Here is a 7,112-nt window from a genome sequence, read left to right as displayed (position 1 = left end):
TATGATCACTTTGTAATGCTGGGGAAAAGAGTAGGGAGCTCTACATGATAGAGATGGTCCCTGGAGGCAGTAGCATCATTTGATCCTTCGCACAGCCAGTGTCTGACATCATCTGAGACCAAAGACTGTCAGGTTAATAGCTATTATCTTTATATAAAGAGGCAGCAGTTATTCACCTTAGCTGTTGTTTGAAATTCCCATCCAACAGAATAAATGCCCAGTGCACAGGTTATACTTTGCACACACCCTGAGGAAATGTGTGTACCTGGCTACAAAGAGGGAAAATGAGGGCAGGTGCTGGCAAGTTGGCTGGACCCAGAGGCCTGTTTTATTCTTGCAGCTGAGCTATTGTCAGCAATGCTGCATTTCTAGGAGCACCTTGTGCATTCTTTCCAGCTGGAGACATTGCCAGTGCTTGTCAGAACCCCAGACTAAAGCACTGACCTGCTCAAGCTTCCTCCTAAGCAGAACTGTATGTCACATATACACACAAAAAAATAACCCCAAGAAATGCCCAAACAACATTTTGGTTAAAGAAGATTTGGGTTATGAGCATATTTGGGTCTTGAGTGCAGCATTACAGATTTCATTATTGAAGGCTGTCATCAATTTGAGGTCACTTGGTGAGAGCTTTAGTGGTGCAAAACTGAGTGGCTGTAGTTTTGCTGGTGCTGGGGACTTGGGGTGGTTAAAGTGGAATTAAGAAAGCTTCTTATTCAACCTCACAGGTGGTATTTGCTTAGAAATCATCAATCTGTTCTTGTGGACAAAACTTGGCAGAACTTGAACATATCAGCCCTTGTGTAGTGAAGGGTGGTCTCACTTGCTTGTCCTCTGAGATCCCCAATACTGAGATGCATCTGTGTCTAGGACTTTCTGGAAATTGTGAGCTTCTTAGGGCCAAAAGAAACCTTTGTAATTCTCTATCTGGAGAAGGTGATTGGAAGAGGAACCAGCTGGAAGTGCACTAAGAGCCGTGACAAAATGGTGTTGAATAGATGATGAGGAACACTGCTAGCTGGGCTGTTAGGAGCTCTTGAGACTATTCCGCTTCCATCTCCCCATTCTTACCTTTCTGAAAAAATATCAGACAGTATTTTGTAGGGTAGTAGACTTCACCTGTCTGTGTTAGCTAGAATACCAGCACAGCACTGTTCCCAGCTCTTCAAATACATCATGCTTGGTGTGTGATTGTCCTGGCCCCAGCAGACTGTGGTTTGGGCATGGCAGTGGAGCACTCACAGCCTTTTGTGGCTAAGTAGAAACGTTGCTTGGTTTCATATGAAGTGAAATATTTTCAGTGTGCACAGCTCCCATTCCAGATGTGCATTTCAATGGCATAAAATCAGGAGCTATGAACATTTTGGCACACTTTGCTCCAGGGACAATGTGTTCATAGGACAGAATTTAATAGAGATAAATGCAGACAGATAACAATCTTACATAATATGACCTTACTGCAGGCATTAAAAAATGCCTTGCAATGAGACACCTTGACCCAACTAGCATGCTGCCAAGATATTTTTCTTAGGCATTAATTTTATCTGCATCTCCAGCTACATCCATTGGCCTGTACTCAGAGAAATCAGTCCCACAAACCTCACAAAATGGAAAGACTTAGGAAGCAGACATCAAAGCAACCTCCTTTGATAGTTTTGTTGTTTGTGCAAAGAACACTCTCCTTGTAGTATGTCATAATATGAATTCTGATGTGTTTCCAGTGATATTTACACCAGGTCCCAAGCAGAATTTTTTTAATCTATGTTATGACATGACCAATGTTCCTTAGGAGTGATTTATCCATCCCTAAAATCCCCTGGAACTGGGTCACTATGCAACATGAGATTCATTGAAAAAATCTACCCTCAAACAACAAAACAAAACTGCACAGTTGAATTACACATTGGTAAAAATAGGAGGTGATTGTGGTAAGGCTGAATGCTGAATCCACTAAACTGAGAGTTTAAATAATACCTTCAGTGTTTTATATAAAAATATATATGGATGTTTTACTCATGGTATAACTTTTACCATCTTGAGAGAAAGCACAAAAAAATTTGACTCCTCTAACAGAAACCACAAATGTGATTTATGGATTCAAACTGATCTGTGAGTTTCTGCTGACAGAATGATTGACTTACCTGAATGAGCAAAAGTTTCATTCTGCAATTCCAGTAGAATCAATGACTTGATAAAATAGGAAACAAAGAGAAGAGAAGAGAAGAGAAGAGAAGAGAAGAGAAGAGAAGAGAAGAGAAGAGAAGAGAAGAGAAGAGAAGAGAAGAGAAGAGAAGAGAAGAGAAGAGAGAAAAAGAAAAGAAAAGAAAAGAAAAGAAAAGAAAAGAAAAGAAAAGAAAAGAAAAGAAAAAAGAAAAGAAAAGAAAAGAAAAGAAAAGAAAAGAAAAGAAAAGAAAAGAAAAGAAAAGAAAAGAAAAGAAAAGAAAAGAAAAGAAAAGAAAAGAAAAGAAAAGAAAAGAAAAGAAAAGAAAAGAAAAGAAAAGAAAAGAAAAAGGATTTTTTGCACTTTATTTAGGGAAGTTCAACTACAATGCAAGAAGTGCTCAATTAAAATATAGCAGTAAAGTTCCTAAGAACAGACTGACACAGATTCATTTGATTCCTTAAAAAGTAATGATGTGGCCTACAAGTGTTCTGGAGACAGTATGGTGTGGAACAGTCCTCTATTATCAGGACTAGATAAATTCTCTATTGCTTTTCTCAAAAACTGCTGCAGTGAGGTAAATTCCCTCTCCCCACTTCCAGGAGCTTCTCTGTATTTCCTTTATATTAGAATTGCTGGTTTGTAAATGGGACAAGAAAGGCAGGACTGTCCCTGTAGAAGAGATATAGTTACATTCCCTTATATTCTCAAAGGATGTGAATGCACATCCCTGACTCCTCCACTCCCATAAAAGTGGGCAGTACTAGAGAAAATTACCCCCTGAATCAAGATGGATGGGTGAGGGGGGTCATGCCTGAACAATTGTGCCACTTTCCAGGCAGCACATCTATGGATTTACCCCAAGCTGAGGCATCTTCCCTATTTTACAGAACTTAATTTGGATGTGCATCTGGTTTGCAGCCTGGAGAGTGATGGGACCCATCAGAATATGTCAGATTGCAGTGATACAGCAGGAATCCGTGGGAGAAGACATTCATATGAGGAGCTATCTTTTGGAAATGTGGGGTGCTTGACTGGAAGGGTTTCCCCCTTGGTTAATGCACACAGGCAGAGGCAGCTCTGTCTCCAGCTGCTGTGCTGTGCTGGTTGAACACCAGAGCTGTGCCAGCTAGTGCAATCCCACAGGAGACCAGGTGAATAGTTTCAGGGGATGAGAAAATTGGCATGAGAAAATATCCCAGTGCAATACTCAGTGACTGATTGCTTGGATTTGCTGACATTGTTCACTCTGCAGAATTGTTTCTGAACCTGTGATCATCTCACAGTTGTTTCACATTTTCCTAGCTTGAAATGGAAATTACTTAGCTTCTATTCTGGTTCAGCTGTAGATCACTGCCTGGTTGCTGTTACCACAAAGGTTTTTGAATTTATTTTCTTATTCTCCTCTTCCAAAGAATCAGTTTCAGTTCAGCATCTTGTCCTCCAAAGTGTTTTCAATGGCTTTTTTTGCCCCTCTCACATACAACTTCAAGCTGCTGTAAACAAATTGTATGGCTGGTGAGACGAGAGGAAACAACTTGAAAGGATAAGAAGGACATAGAAAAATTAATTCCCTTCAGCAAAGAGCTTGAGTATCATCAGTTGTGGTTAGGCAGATATTTGCACTTCGAGTGTGGCAATTAGATGCTGCAGTGCTGGGCTGCTGCAGGGATGTGCAAACTTTGAGTGATATGGCTTTCTGATAAGCTGCTAAAAGCAAAAATCCGGCAGTTGTAGCAAATGCTCTGTTTGCTCGAGGAGAGCTTTAGCCAATGTAGTAAGGCAAAATTCCCCTGGTGCCCCCAGGGTGGGTCACTGTTCAGTGAGCGCTGGCTGCTGCCCTCATCCCACAGGCAGCTGTGTTCAACGGGCCCTGGTGAGCACGACAGAGAGAGTGACCACAGATCCTCTGCTTGGAAAGATAGTTAATCTGTCTCCTCATGCTGCTAGTCATTGATCCAAACGTCCTCTGTTTGAAGTACTGCTGAAGGGGGAAGATTTTTACTCCCATCTGGTTATGATTAATCTTCTCAGCCAGGCTCCCTTTGGCCAAGGAGGAGCCCAAGACAAGAACAGTCTCTCTCCCTCTTAATTACACTGGTTTAACAGAGAAACACCAGTAATTAGAGCCCAGAGATGCCAGTAGGTATATGTGAACATGGTGTCAGTTTACAAGGTGATATGTTAAAGCTGATTCAAGCCTTTACACAATCTCTTTCTCATTACAGAGGTGTAATTAATCACTTTGCCTCATTAGCACACTATTGGATTAAACAGAGTCATTTTAACCTTCCTCCCTATCTTGGAATCTACTCTCACACAACAGAAGCCAATTTCCTTTGGAAAATATGATCAAGCTTTTTCATCTGTATGGTTGTGGCTCTGCAGAATTAAGTTAATTTTAGCCTTTTGTTTATTCACCTGAATTGAATGACATATTAAAGTCATTGTCTTGGAGACATCCCTGGTCCAGACATGTCATTGGCTAAGTTGGGGAGCTTGGCTGGCCGAGTCTGAGGTGAGCTCCTTTGCTGATAAGGGCCGTGGTGAAGAGAGCTGAAGGTGAGAGAGCACCCCTCCCTTCCCTTGGAAAGCAGCTGCTTTTCAGCTCTATGGCTGGTCTCACCCAGGCTGGATGGCAGCTGGGGAGCAGCTGTGCCTGGGCTCAGCCTCTGGCTGGGCCTTGGAGCAGCCTGGTCACTGAGCTGGGCGATTGTTGGGCTGCATGTGGCCGTGGCCGCTGTCTCTGGGCCCAAACCAGACCAGCCAACGCTGTGCCTTGCCAAAAGATTTTCCTGAAGGAGAAGGATCCAGGTCAGTGTCATGCCTCAGACCTTGCTGGTGCGTCATAGCCCTGCATGGGGAGATATTTCAGGGAGGGATTTTTGCTACTTGTCTTTGCATCTCTTTTTTCTTTTAATATTGGCTGAGCAGAATCCCTCCTTGAAAATGAAACAGAGCAAGTATGACTCAATTTTGCATAGAATTACAAAAATAACATTTTTCTTTGCAAAATCATAATCCAGACCAAGGTTTTCTGAGCTTCAACAGACTTTAAAGGTTTATGAACCTTTGGAATTCATTTTGCTCTTTTTAATTAAGCTCATGTCTTGAGAAAGCCAAGGGGAGGCTTACAAACATCTTTAAAAAATGACAAACGGCAAAGACTTTGCTAGGAAAAAGCTGGTGGTCTGGTACTTTCTTCCTGTCTGCTGTTTCTTCCCAGAGATAACAATTTGCTAGGGTTGTGCAGGACTTTGCAGCTTGCCTTAACTTTAAGAGATGTCCAGAGAGACTCTTAACAGGGCGGGAGGGAGGCTGGCGCCTAAGTGAATCCTTTTATCCCCTACAGAGGCTCCTGGAGCTCAGCCCTAGCTACACTGGCAGGGCATTGCATAGTTATCTGATTATACCAAAATATATTCCCTGAAACATCTTTTCCTCTTTAATTGTGTATGCTGGGAAGAGCTTTTGCTTTCTCAGCCTCTTAAAATCCTCTTTTTTCTAATGCAATTGAAATGTTTTTGTAAATGTCTTATATACATAAGGGCTTCAAACTATGTGATTTCTGCCACAATGTTGGAGTGGAATCTTACATAAAAGATCAATGATCAGACAGCCAGGGAAGGTCACGCCAAGACCATCAGGCTTTCACTGCAGGAGCACAAGGGCAAGTTTTGATGCTGTCCCAAGTCAGCAGGCTCTGACATGTCCAATTAATGGGAAGACCCAAGCAAGGCTCAGCAGAAAATCCCCAAATTATTTTAAAAATTATTTTCAAATCAGTGAGTATATTGACCTGCTAAACAGGGCTGCTCCCTGCACTTTTTCCATTTTCCTCCCCATCCACAGGCTAGATCCTCAATTCTTGTGAGTCCAGGTGATATTTGTGGTTGCTGTTTCTCTGGATTTAGAGAAGTCAAAGGATGCTTTGCTCAGTGATGTGCAGTAGATAATGGGTAGAATTAAGAACTCCAAAATCAGGAGACTGATCCTCTTCCCCTTCAGGCCAAGGCAGACCAAGAGTGAGTCCAGTGAAATCACTGGCATTGTGTTACTATAAAGGCAGAGAAGAACACAAGTGTTTGAGTGCTTGCCACTTAGGCCTAGAGTGTCTGTAGAGACATTTTTAACCACCATCTTCCAAACATCTTAGGTTCAGTACAATAAGGATGAAAACCCTAATGGAGGTGAGCTGCCAGGTGGGGGATTTTGTCATTACTTGGAGCAAGCCTCAGAGCAGAGCTCCAGTCAACTCCTCCCTAACATCTTCTACCTTATGTTCATTTAATTACTGGCGCCTTTCAGGGACAGAACAAATCATTACCAGTTAATCAAGATTTTGAAGGGGTGTGGGGTGGTTAAGTTACATGCTGGTTGGTTATCAGTGAGATGCAGAGACTAAGGAGAGGCAAAGCGTTTTCTTTAGCGTTGAAAAACTGGCTGCCCAAATAAAGAAGTTTCCTTCTGTACAATTTCTTGTGGGATCTTTATAACTATTTCTTATTTTCTAGGCTTAAATAGTTTCCCTCTTCTTCCCAAAAGATTAAACCTGGTCCAACTTGGCCCATTTCAGCTGCTGTTACAGGCACTTACCAAGATGCAGTATTTTACATATATTGATGGTTTGTTTGGTCTCACTACATTGCCTTTGCAATCAGACCACGCTGGGGGATTGGAGTGTAAACTGCTGGTTCATAGCTGTCAGTTTTGAAATGAGAAAGCAGCTGTTGGGAAAAAAACAACTTTGATGCTTCCCTCCCACCCAGATTTGGTATATCATCTATGAAATTACACTGTTGTCACATCCAAGGTGAGAAATACCCAGCCAGAGGCAGGGGGAAGGCATAAAAGCCTGGCATCTGGCATTTGGGGCCATAATGAGAATTTATTTATTTGGAAAATGCAGTAAAATGGAGGTGCTCTAGCTGAGGCAGAAGGTTTTGTCTCC

The sequence above is a fragment of the Haemorhous mexicanus genome, chromosome 5 (assembly GCF_027477595.1).
Source record: "Haemorhous mexicanus isolate bHaeMex1 chromosome 5, bHaeMex1.pri, whole genome shotgun sequence".
Taxonomy (NCBI): domain Eukaryota; kingdom Metazoa; phylum Chordata; class Aves; order Passeriformes; family Fringillidae; genus Haemorhous; species Haemorhous mexicanus.
The sequence above is the reverse complement of the archived record's forward strand: the minus strand, read 5'-3'. Positions refer to the sequence as shown.